The 12064-nt window shown below is 44.1% G+C and overlaps 1 long non-coding RNA gene across 2 annotated transcripts; it reads left to right on the top strand.

Annotated features, from left to right (window-relative positions):
* LOC110259443 lies at window positions 209-11698 on the top strand. 2 transcript variants are annotated; one of them, XR_002341853.1, is made up of 3 exons: window positions 209-2051; window positions 5794-5925; window positions 10084-11698. It is a non-coding gene; the product is annotated as an uncharacterized LOC110259443 (long non-coding RNA). The 2 variants fall into 2 exon arrangements; XR_002341854.1 differs by lacking the exon at window positions 10084-11698 and adding an exon at window positions 8529-10070.

Genomic DNA, 12064 nt, shown 5'->3' with positions numbered 1-12064 from the left:
GTTGCGGGTGTGATCCCTGGCCCTGCTCAGTGGGTTAGCATCCGGAGTTGCCAGGAGCTGTGGTGTAGGTCGCAGACGCAGCTCAGATCCCACGTCGCTGTGGCTTAGCATAGGCTGGCAGCTGTAGCTCTGATTAGACTCCTAGCCTGGGAACCTCCATATGCCGTGGCTGCGGTCATAAAAAAAGACAAAAGACCAAAAAAAAAAAAAAAAAAAAAGGAAAACTGTGTTCAATCCTAGTTTGACAAGTATATCATAATGACAGATTTGAAAAAGCAAGTGGATCATACCAAATAATTGTGACTAGCATAAACGCACAATTAATTTCATTTTCCACCCCAGGCCATGATGTGGTAGTGGCTGCTGCTGGGCTGGAGCAGAATGGGCAAAGGGAAAAGATTTCTCTCTGGCTTGCTGGCTTGCTGGCTTGCCAGCCCTGGCTCGCTGCTGTCCTCAGGGATACCCACAGAATCCGAAGCCACTTTCTCTTCTTCCTGGAGGGAGTGTTGAGGGTGGGGACGGGACCCTTTCACCCCCAGATGATCTCTTATCAGCCACCTGCACCACCTCCATCTGAGTACAGGATTTCTCTTTACTCCACACAGTCTGAGTCAGGCCATCTTTGCCCACATCATGGTTCCAGCCTCCTACCCCACCAAAATCACCCTATCAAATGCCTCAAAGGAACCTGAGGCTGGAAGGCCAGGTGCAGATCAAGACATCTTGGAATTCTTGGGGTTCCCAGCCCAGAGCCAGCCCCCTTCCCCACCCTAGGCACCCTCCCACATCTTGAGCTCCCTGATGCTGAGACAAGTTCCATATCACCTCCAGCTCCCCAAGGCAATGCACCACCCTCACACCTGGACCCCAAGGGTGTACTCACACCATGGCAGCATAGTCCAAAAATCATCCAAGAGAGGACCCCATGTGGGCTCTGGAAGTGGGCTCAGGTGGGCATTTCAGGACCTCTGGTACCTGGGGCAAGCTCTACCAAAGGGCCCACCACTCTCTCCTCTTACGGGGAGCACAGGAATGGGATCCTCTAAAGCATGTGGGCCCTCTTACCCAGATCTAAAGACAGTACTGACAGGCCAGCGGCCCCTATGTTCTTAGTTTCCTTCACACCCGTCTAGACCTTGCTACTAGGCATTCCACACACCCTCTTTCCTCTGCCCATCTCTTTCATCCTTTCTGCACTTTACTGGACTGGGAGTAATAAGATTTCTCCCTTCTGTTTGTGGCAGGGACTCTCCCTTCTTCATTTCCTGAATTCTCTCTACCATTGCCTTGTCATGTAAACTGGAGTTAAACTAAACGAATCCTTTCTCAAGTGACAAAGGCCAGCTTTATGATTCTTATTTGGTTGCAAACGCTAAAGCTGCTCATTTCCTCCTTGCTGTAATAGGCCAAACCTCTGGTGGAACAGGAGATGCAAAGCCAAAAATAACACATCCAAGTTTTTCAAAGTTAGTATCCCTGCCTAGTAAAGTAGCACTTTAATAGATGTTGGGAAGCTAAAATAAAGGAGGTGGTGATACCACTGAGCTCAGCATTGTCAGTTTCAAGGTACCACCTATCTAAACAGTCAGGAGTAGGAAGATCAGGCTTTGTGGGGGAGGGGGTGGTAGCAAGGAGAAATGGGCTGTATTTATCATAGTCAAATATCTAGAGAGCTGTTCTGAGGAAGGTTTAGATTCAGTGCCAACTCCAGAATTTCCATTTAGTGGAGTTTTGGGAGGGGCCGTCCTCAAGGACTTGACGTGAAGGTGATTTGCACATCGCTAAACTCTTTGCTGTGCATTTATTCAAACTGGCTTTAGAGAGCAGGTGAAGATTACAGGTGAATCTTAACGTTTCCCGCTCCTTATTAGTCACACTCTTAATTCCACCACTAACTGGACCGCTCCAAACTTTTAGCATGCACAATATTAATGCTTATTGAATAATAGAACTGATAAATGAATTGCTGTGTGAGAAACAAAGAGAACTTGGCAACGTCAGAGCCTCGTGAGACTGGAATGGAACCAGGAAGCTCCCAGTGACCGGAGAAGGTAAGCTTAGCTGGAAGGCACAATTGGAGCAGAGGAGTACAGGCTGGCAGCAGCTAGACCCACTTTGAGATGGCATTCCGGGTGGACAGGGAGCTGTCAAACAGGAAAATAATTATTTTAGAGCATTAACCCATTTCCCTAAAAAGCTAGCATGCATATTGCCTGTTTTTTTAGTTGCACTTTCAGAGGAAACAAATCACCCTAGTTGATAAGGGAAAGTTCCCTTTTCTAGGAAAAAAAAAAAAAAAAGTCTCAGTTTAAATGTAGAAAGAAGGATGAGGATAGAAAAGAATTATTTTAGAAATGCTCACAGATTTTAGGCAAAAAGCTTCACCAGTGGATACTAAAATCATTAGGAGCAAGGCTGACAGGGAATTTTAAAATGGCAAGCTCTGGTTGCTAGCACCTGAATCCACTGAGCAATCCTGCAGTCTGGAAGAAGAGTAGAACAATCAGATGGTGTGGCCTCCTGTACCACGTGAGGTAACAGTAATAGCTATGAAGTATCCTAGGACTGAATCTAATCGTTCTGCTGGACCAAATTTCTTTTTTTTTTTTTTTTTTTTTGCTATTTCTTGGGCCGCTCCCGCGGCTTATGGAGGTTCCCAGGCTAGGGGTGGAATCGGAGCTGTAGCCACCGGCCTACGCCAGAGCCACAGCAACGCGGGATGCGAGCCGCGTCTGCAACCTACACCACAGCTCACAGCAATGCCGGATCCTTAACCCCCTGAGCAAGGGCAGGGACCGAACCCACAACCTCATGGTTCCTAGTCGGATTCGTTAACCACTTTGCCACGACGGGAACTCCTGGACCAAATTTCTGACCTCACCTGGGAAATTATTAACCAAAGTGGGGTCTGCTGCTCATTGCTCTAAAGCCAATAAAGAGGCAAGGTTGGTGGAAAGGAAAGTTTGATTTATTTTGGATGCGGGCAAGAACTGGGGGTGTCCAAAAGCCAATTCCTCCCACTGACAATCAGTGGGCAGGAGCTTTTAAAGGGAAGTTTCAGCTTCAGCAGAAGGAGGGGGCTACATGCAAAACAGCAGTCAGCTCTGACAGTCATCCTGAAAATGGTTGTGCAGTGGTCTGATCAGCATTATCTTGATTGTTTTAATTACAGTTACTCTTCGGTTCCAGGGTCAGTTTGTTCCCATTTCCTTGAGGTCAGTTCTTGGAATCGTGGCAGTTTATGTCATGGCTGCAGTCTGGTCATCGTGTAATTAACTTCTTCCACCTGGTGGGAGTTTTGTATCCTATAAAACAGCTCAAAGGATATGGCTCAGAAAATTATCTATAGCTCTTGAGAAGGAACTAAAGGTCCTCAACTTTGTTTAATGACTAAACTATTACTACTTATTTGGTCTTATTGACAGTTTTCCTTGGCTTCTGCATTTTCTCACTTCTCTGCTTAACTTACTCTTTGGCTAAAATTTTTCTGCAGACAAAAGGCAGACGGAGGGCGTGGCGGGGAAGTCCATAGGGTCCTTCTCCATTTCAAAGGGGGAAAGTAAGGTGGCACCACGAGGAAGCTGAGGAAGGTATTAGCCGCGTCAGAGGGAGCCCATCATAAAGGCAAATCTGGTTTCTGAACAAGCCCATGACATAAAAAGATGGAGGGAGAGGGATATGGTAGACTGTTCTAGATTAAAAGAAATGGGGAGACATAACAACACATGGACCTAATTGGGTTGGGTCCTAATGTGAACAAACTTTTAAAGGACATTTTTGAGAAGACTAGGGAAATATGATTGTGAACTAGCTATCAGGTGATTTTAAAATAATTATTTTTAATTTTGTTATGACCATGGTTTGTGTTATACAGTTTTTTTTTCTCACATTTTAGAGACACATTCAGAATTTAGACTGACAAATTCAGAGCTACACTTTAAAAAGACTGTAGTGAGACTCACCTCCAAAGCTTTTTATTTAGAAGTCTGTGGTAGAGACAGAAATCTTTTTGTTTTAAGCGCCACAGGTAATTATGATGAGAAGCCAGGTTTAGGAATCATTATATTAAATAACTCAAAATGTCCCTTCTGGAGTCCCTTCATGGCTCAGTGGTAAGAAAGCTGATTGGTATACATGAGGTTGCTGGTTCAATCCTTGGCCTTGCTCAGTGGGTTAAGGATCCAGCGTTGCCATGAGCTGCAGTGTAGGTCATGGGTGTGGCTTGGATCTTGCTTTGCTGTGGCTATGGCGTAGGCCAGCAGCTGCAGCTCTGATTTGACCCCTAGCCTGGGAACGCCCATATGCCACAGGTTCGGCCCTACCAAAAAAAAAAAAATTATATATATATATATATATATATATACCCCTTCTTTCATGAAGAGTAGGTGATCTTCAGGTGATTTCAGGCTAATATATGCCTCTTAAGTAGTAGTTAGGAGCAGGGTCTTTAGGAGGCATTTATCAGATATATACACACCTCCCTCTGCCCTGACCCACCAGGCCTCAAAGTTCATCTGTAGCAAGAAATCTGCAGATTTGGAAAAGAGAAAAACAAGGTAAGGATCCCAGCAACTCTTGATTTTCTATGTCAGACCTACCTAGGTGAGGCTGTTTCACATGGACAAGATGTTTTTATTGTAAACACTGAGGAAGTGGGGGTTGGCTCAGTGTTAGTTATGATATTGAAACATTTATATTTTATCTCTATATCCCTCATAGTTGAAACCCAAAAATTCAGGAAGAATTTCTAAGTAGACGGCCCATTAATATGTAAGGGGACAAATGAGTTTCAGGAAGCATTGCTTTTAAGTTTTTTTCAAACACTGCCCTACCTCGTAAGAGGAGAGGAGATTGCAGAGCGCAGAGCTCCATATCAAATTATTTCGGCTTTCACTTCTATCACAGGCATTGCTAGGCATTACTTCAGTGTCTAAATGAGTTCAGAAAGCTCACTCTGGTTCACTAAAATGAGATTTTACTTAAGTCAGAGGAGATTGCAACCTGGGTTATAACTGTTGAATGTTTAATATTTATGGAAGACACCAGCCTTCTCTGCTTATAAATATATAATACCATAATGGAAGCTATCCATTAAATGTTAATAGTCACTATAGCATCTACCTGGAATGTGCTTTTCCCCAGAGTTTTGTGAGAGTATGTTTGGGGGGAGGGGGTGGAGAGAAGGTGGAAGGAGGGGCATCAAAGAAGATGTTTGCCTGTGTTAAAAGGAAATGTCTTGGAGTTTCCATCATGGCTCAGTGGTAATGAACCCGACTAGTCTCCATGAGGACATTGGTTCGATCCCTGGCCTCACTCAGTATGTCGGGGAATCCAGTGTTGCCATGAGCTATGGTGTAGGTTGCAAATGCAGCTCAGATTGAGTTGCTGTGGCTGTGGCTGGCAGCTGCAGCTCCGACTGGACCCCTAGCCTGGGAATTTCCATAGGCCACTGGTACAGCCTTAGAAAGAAAGAAAGGAAAGAAAGAAAGAAAGAAAGGAAAGAAAAAGAAAGAAAGAAAGAAAGAAAGAAAGAAAGAAAGAAAGAGAAAAGAAGAGAAAGAAAGATGTCTTTCCTTCCAGCATTATGTTTTATTTTGTAATCTTACATCTCATTTCAATTACGTTTCGCTGTTGTCTGAAGAGAAGGTAGAAATTGTCAACTGCAGATACAATTGTAAAAAAATTCTGACTTATGGGGCATTTATTCTACAGCTTGATTTCCTTAATAATTTGCCCAGGCTCTGGGTAATTTAGCTTCAGGAGACCTGATGACTTTCATCTTCTCCCCTTAAGCACCCAGAACAAAAAGAGCTTCAAGACTCAATGCCCCAGGAGGAAAGTGATGGTTACTGCCCAAATCAGTGCTGCAAGGACCTTCACGCTTTTCAACCACCGAGACTTCTGTCTTTCTGATTTTTTTAAAAGGTAAGCAATCATATCAGAAAAGTCTTCTACAGGATAAATGGGATATTGTTGGGCTCTCCCTCTCACACCGACCCCCATTCTGCAGTCTTCTGCAGAGGCAAAGCATGAGCCCTTCTGTTCTAGAAATGGACCTGCAGATGCAAACACATACGTGTGAAGGTTTACTCTCACATACTTCTACACGATGGTGGGTCCCAGGACCAATCGACTCGGCACAAATTCAAGTTTTCATTTCTTTGACACAGCCTGGCATTTTCCTATTCCAGATTTCTACTACCAGTGATTAGGAAAAATGCCTGGTTTAATCATCTTTTCTATTGAGAAAGGAGTAGAGATACTTACAACACCTCAAACCCATCAAAAGAGTTAGACAATAATAAGAAGGTTATAATACAAGATTCTTATTTTTCTTTTCCTTTTTTTTCTTTTTTTTTTTTTTGTCTTTTTGTCCTTTTAGGGCTGCACCTGCGGCATATGGAGGTTCCCAGGCTAGGGGTCAAATTGGAGCTGTAGCCGCCAGCCTACACCAGAGCCATAGCAACTCGGGATCCGAGCCGCATCTGCAACCTACACCACAGCTCATGGCAACGCTGGATCCTTAACCCATTGAGCGAGGCCAGGGATTGAACCCGCCACCTTATGGTTCCTAGTCAGATTCGTTTCCGGTGCGGTTCCACTACAGGAACTCCAAGATTCTTATTTTTCAATTCCACCACTCCTGTGAGCTTGGTAGAGCTGGGCTGTGACAGACACTACCCCAGGCAGGTTAAACTGAGTCCCCTGCAGAGGTGAATTGGAACCAAGCTTTCAGTCTCCTAACACTTAATGCTTGAGGAGGTCAGGTTCTGAGCCACACCAATAACCCACATCAGCCACTTTGAATAAGTGGAGCTACTTGTTGCAACACTGTGGTTTCTCAGGAGAAAACCAGATGGTGGTTCTTACAGTGCAGACCTGCTTGTTCCCACTGGCTTTGCTTCTCTACCTTCCTCACATCATAGAAGCCACAGAAAATACTATTCACAGGGCACCCACAGTAAGATCAGGAGGCAGCCTATGGGCAGAATCCAACATCCTGGATGTTGGCCCAGGTCTCACCCCTAAACCCTTCCTCTCAAAGAGATGAAGTATCACATCTTAGCATGCAGGTCATCCATTCCAAGTGCTAGAACTGCTGATTATCAGCTACCTACGTGCAGCCTGCAGACCACGTTATTGCAGCAGGAGCATCCCCAGGAGCTTTTTAGAAAAGCTGACTCTCAGACCTCTTGAACCGGCATCTGTTTTAACAAGCTTCCTAGTGAGTTGTGTGAACACTAAAATTTGTGAAGTGTTGTCCAGAAGGTGACCTGGACCTCCTTAGTGTGCTGCATAAGGCCCTGGAGAGCTAAGCCCTGCCTCTGTCCAGCCTCCGCTTTGGTCCCTTGCCTCTCCCCAACCCACCCGCAGTGAAGTATCCATATATCTGAAGGCACTGTGCTCTCTCTGTTCTTTCCTTTGCACTGGTTGCCTCTCAGCCTAAAATGCCCATTGCCTTTAATTCTCAACTCTTATCCTTCTTCTGTCAACTTAAAAGTCAAGTGTCACCTGCCCCAGCTGAATTAGGCAGAGCAAGATGCGGGCCCGTCATAGAGTCTTCCTGCCGCCCTGGTGCTCTCTAGTTCTGATTATGTGCCTCTGTTATAGACCTTCCCACATAGGGCAGTAATTACCTGTTTGCTATCCAGCATCTCAAGCAGACTGTGAGCTCTTGGTGTCAGCAGCTTTGGTTTATTCATCTTTGAGTTTTCAGGTTGTCACACAGCACGTGGTCAGAATGAAAGTCATGCTTATTGGATAAATCAATCACGGAATCTTGCCGTTTCTGCCAGAAAGCGATTTCCTCCCACAACCATAGTGTAGATACTATTTCTAAATCATTTCAAAGTAATTCTGTTTGTATGCCTCTGATTTGTGGCCCCTTTCACAAAATGCAGGATGGCATGTAAACCCATTTCTTAACCTTCAGGCCAGATGTAAGATTATGCTCTATCTTAGCAAGATTTAATATATTTAAACTGTAATAAAGTTATGGCAAAGAGAAATTCAATCATATCAAAATAAGTTATAGACCGAAAACCTCTGATATGACAACCATCTACTAAATCACCTTTTAAAAAATGTAAGACTAAATACTGATCACTGTCTTTTCCTTACAAATACTTAAAATACACAGATCCCTAGCTGGTCTGCATCCACTTTAAAAACTACATTCTCACATGTACCTTTTTTCTTCCTCAAGAGCATTATAAACTTATCTCCACATGTACCTCAACCAGCCTTTTCCACGCACCACTTTTTCAGTCTTAAATGGCTAAGTCCATTCTACCTTGTTAGGAAGACTCATAAGAGGAAGAATTTATAAAAGACCAATTTCCCCCTGATGCCTCGACAATTATTGGTGTAATTTACCAAAGAATTGCAGCCTGTGAGACCATGCCAGCTGCTGAAAAAAAGCCAAGCAAATAGAGTGTCTTTCCTCTTCTGAGTTTAGGAAAATGAGTATGAAGGGAGGGATGTTAACTGTTTCAGGTCATGACCTGAGCATCTGTCTTTGCGAGCAGAGACTTCTAGGACACAAGAGGCGGGGCTGTGGTGACCAAGAAGACTCCGAGCAGAGAGATGAGGACCCAACAGCTGGCTGCTCGCATCCTCAGAAACCTTAGAAAAGGAGGAAATAATTTCAAAAATACATGGAGGAAAACTTAAGCAGAGATGGTTGCTTTGGAACCCTCAGTTTAGGAAACTGCTTCTTTAGTTCAGAGACTATTAAAAAGCAAGAGAAAAAAATCTCCCCATTGGCAAAATGGGCTTTGTACAGCACCTCAAACCATGGCCTAGAGGCCCAGAGTTACCACGGCTCCTTCACCCTCTCAGAGGAAGGAAAGGGGCCCTGGGAGGGGGTCACAACCTCAAGAAATGCCTATGCCCCACTATCAAAGGGTATCAGAAAAGAGCATTAATCTATGTAGTCCCAACAAGCTCCTCAGTCACTAAAAACATCAGTATGTGAAATTCAGGGCTTGTCAAGCTTTCCTAAGAGTCCCAACATATTTCACAGTCCAGAAAAGCCTGCACGGATCGCCCTTCCCCATGTATGCCTCAGAGACACAAGAGTAGCCAAGTTACTGGGATCATAACATTTTTGCTTTTTTTTTTTTTCTTTGCTCTTTAGCTTTTCCTGTGTATCAAAGCCCTTTCAGGTTCTCACAAGGTCTGGGCCACTGCATATAAGATTTATGCCCTGCCAGAAAAGGGGCTTCATGGCTGCAGTCCCACTCCTGCCGCCAATTGACTCTTCTTTGGGGTTGCAAGAAATCAGATGCAGTGGGGCCCTTAAGGAGCCAAGAAAGACATTTTCTCTAACCAAGGCGCAACTGAACTTCAGGCTGAGATTTTTTTTCTAGGGCTAAATAATATTGATGTATTAAAATAGCTATTGATGTATTTGTCTCTTCCTAACTACACCACGCAGCCCTTGAGGCGGGGACTGAATCTCATTCATTTTAAGAATTCCCAGTGCTTACAGTACTCGTAGTTGAATTTAATGCAATGGATTTCATTTAAGCCAGTTTCCCTGCCCAGCCTGCAGTGGTACCAGGAAAAGTAAACAGTCAGGCTCCGCGCCCAGCTCTGCCCCCATTCTGGTGACCTTTAGCACACCATTGCCTGTGCCATATCTATATATGGGGTATAACACAGGGATCATAAAATGTGCCACGTTGATCCATACAAATAATAACTGAGTGCCTCTCTTTATGAGAGTGCCCAAAGCTCTTCAGAGGAGAGGCAGGGTGTTTAGTTCAGGGTTTCTGTAGATGAGGGGACAGCATGTCAGCCAGCCCCACAGAAGGTCATAAATATGATAGGACTTGATGACATTGCCCATGTTTGCTTCTTTTTTTAAAAGAAACCTTTTATTTTAGAAGTTGTAGATTTCCGGAAAAATTGCAAGGATAGTACAGACAGTTCCCAAACATTCTGCACCCAGGTTCCCATATCATTAACCTCTTATATTAGCAGCTACAATTGACCAATACTAATGCATTATTATTATTGTTATTATTCTTTCTATTCAGATTTCTGAAGGCTTTGCCTGGGGTCCTTTTTCTATTCCAGGATTCCATCACAGATGCCACATTACATGTATTTGTCAGGTCTCAGCTGTGACAGCTTTTCAGACTTTTCTTCATAGCTTTGGCAGACCTGAAGAATAATGGTCAGGTATTTTGTAGAATGTTCTTCAGTTGGGATTTGTCTGGTGTTTTCTCAGTATTAGACTTGGGTTTTGGGTTGGGGGGAGAACACAGATGTGATTTTTAGACTTTTTTACTTTTACAAATTCTGCATCAATTCCTTCCAATCTCCCCCTGTCTCTCCCTCAAAGTGGTACTTTGATAGCGCTTGTTAGGATCAAGGAAATAGACTTTATTCTAGCATGTGTTAGAGGAAATCATTCTCCTTGATTGGCTCTCACTAGCAGGAATGGACTCTTCAGAAAAAAATCTCCCTGGAGAAGTGGCCTTGGAGCCACAGCCCAGAGAGTCTCATGGGCTTTTGACAATGAGCTCTCATGAAGGACCAACCAAAAGCAACAAGCCCCCAGCCCAGAAAAAAACAGTACAGTTCTGTATCTCACCTGGGAGAGGCCCTGCCTGATGGATTTTATCATCCTTTGGGAGTAAAGAAGGAGTGGACTATGGAATAACAGGTGATAAAAATATGGCCACAATCAGAGGCACCTGGATAGAGAATTACACCCACACCCTCCCTCCATAGGGGCTGAAGCTTGGAGAGTAAAGGCAGAAAGTTGAGAGTCTGCGAATCTAAGACAGATACCTGGCACTGGATAAGAGCATGGGCTGTCCCCTGGCTCTGCCACTGCCTTTTTGGCCACTACGGGCAAGTCACTCCACTGTGGCTCAGGGCAACCTTCTCTGAAGGGTGGGTAAGAGAGTACCTGCCTTGTAAATTTTCCTGGGGATCAGACAGGATGATAAGAATAAGCCCTTGCAATGGTGCTGACTCAGAGTGAGTGCCTCAGGCCATATCAGCTATTACCATCATTATTAAGATTAGGGTGGAGCTAATCTGGGAGGCATTCTAGAGCTAAAACCCTAAGGCTCAGATGCCTTCTAAATAAACCAGGAAAAAAAGAAAGAAAGAAAGAACAAGTCAGATTTCCGAAAAAGATCTCAAAAAAAAAAAAAAAAAAAAAACCAACAAAAACAAAACAAAACAAAAAAACAAACAGAAAACCCACAGGCACCTGCTGGCAGGTGGAGACAGCATACAGTTTCTCCAGCGTGGCTTGAGTTATGCTCCCTTAGGTTCTTCACTAACATGTGTAAACTTGCTGCACTGTCTAGGGCCATTAATTGAACCCAACCAACTGGCCTTTACTGAAACAGGGAACTTGGACTCTGGCCACTGAGCTAGTCAGCTAATGACCTGCAAACAAACACATACAAGCTTCAATATCTGTCCTCATCTCAGACTCTGGTAAGGCTTAGAGGAACTCACTTATCTGAAAGTGCTTGGTAACTGTAAAGTGATGTTAATTGAGAAGTATGCATCATCTGGGTTCTATTAAGCTCTTTGCCCAGGTCTCTATCTCTCAAGAATGTGGCAAGAAACTAATACAGGAGTTCATGTCGTGGCTTAGTGGTAACAAACCCCACTAGTATCCATGAGGATGAAGGTTCAATCCCTGCCTGGCTCAGTGGATTAAGGATCTGGCATTGCCATGAGCTGCAATATAGGTCAAAGACAAAGCTCAGATCCCACATTGCTGTGGCTATGGTTTAGGCCAGCAGCTGTAGCTCTGATTCAACCCCTAGCCTGAGAACCGCCATATGCCACAGGTGCAGCCCTAAAAAGCAAAAAGGAAAAAAAAAAAAAAAAAAGAGGGAGAGGAAGAAAGAAACGAATGCAATGATTTCCCGTCCTCTCCTTTCCCGTATATACTCCAGGTATGATATTATGGATGGTGCAAGCAAATGATAGTAATGGCCAGGATTCATTGAGTGCTCAGTCTGCTCTGGTTCTGATTCTAAGCTCTTTCCATGTATTGATTCATTTAATCCTTGTAACAACTCTG

Source organism: Sus scrofa, chromosome 2 (assembly GCF_000003025.6).
Source record: "Sus scrofa isolate TJ Tabasco breed Duroc chromosome 2, Sscrofa11.1, whole genome shotgun sequence".
Classification (NCBI taxonomy): Eukaryota; Metazoa; Chordata; class Mammalia; order Artiodactyla; family Suidae; genus Sus; species Sus scrofa.
Note: the sequence above shows the minus strand (reverse complement) of the source record. Positions and strands in the feature narration are given on the sequence as shown.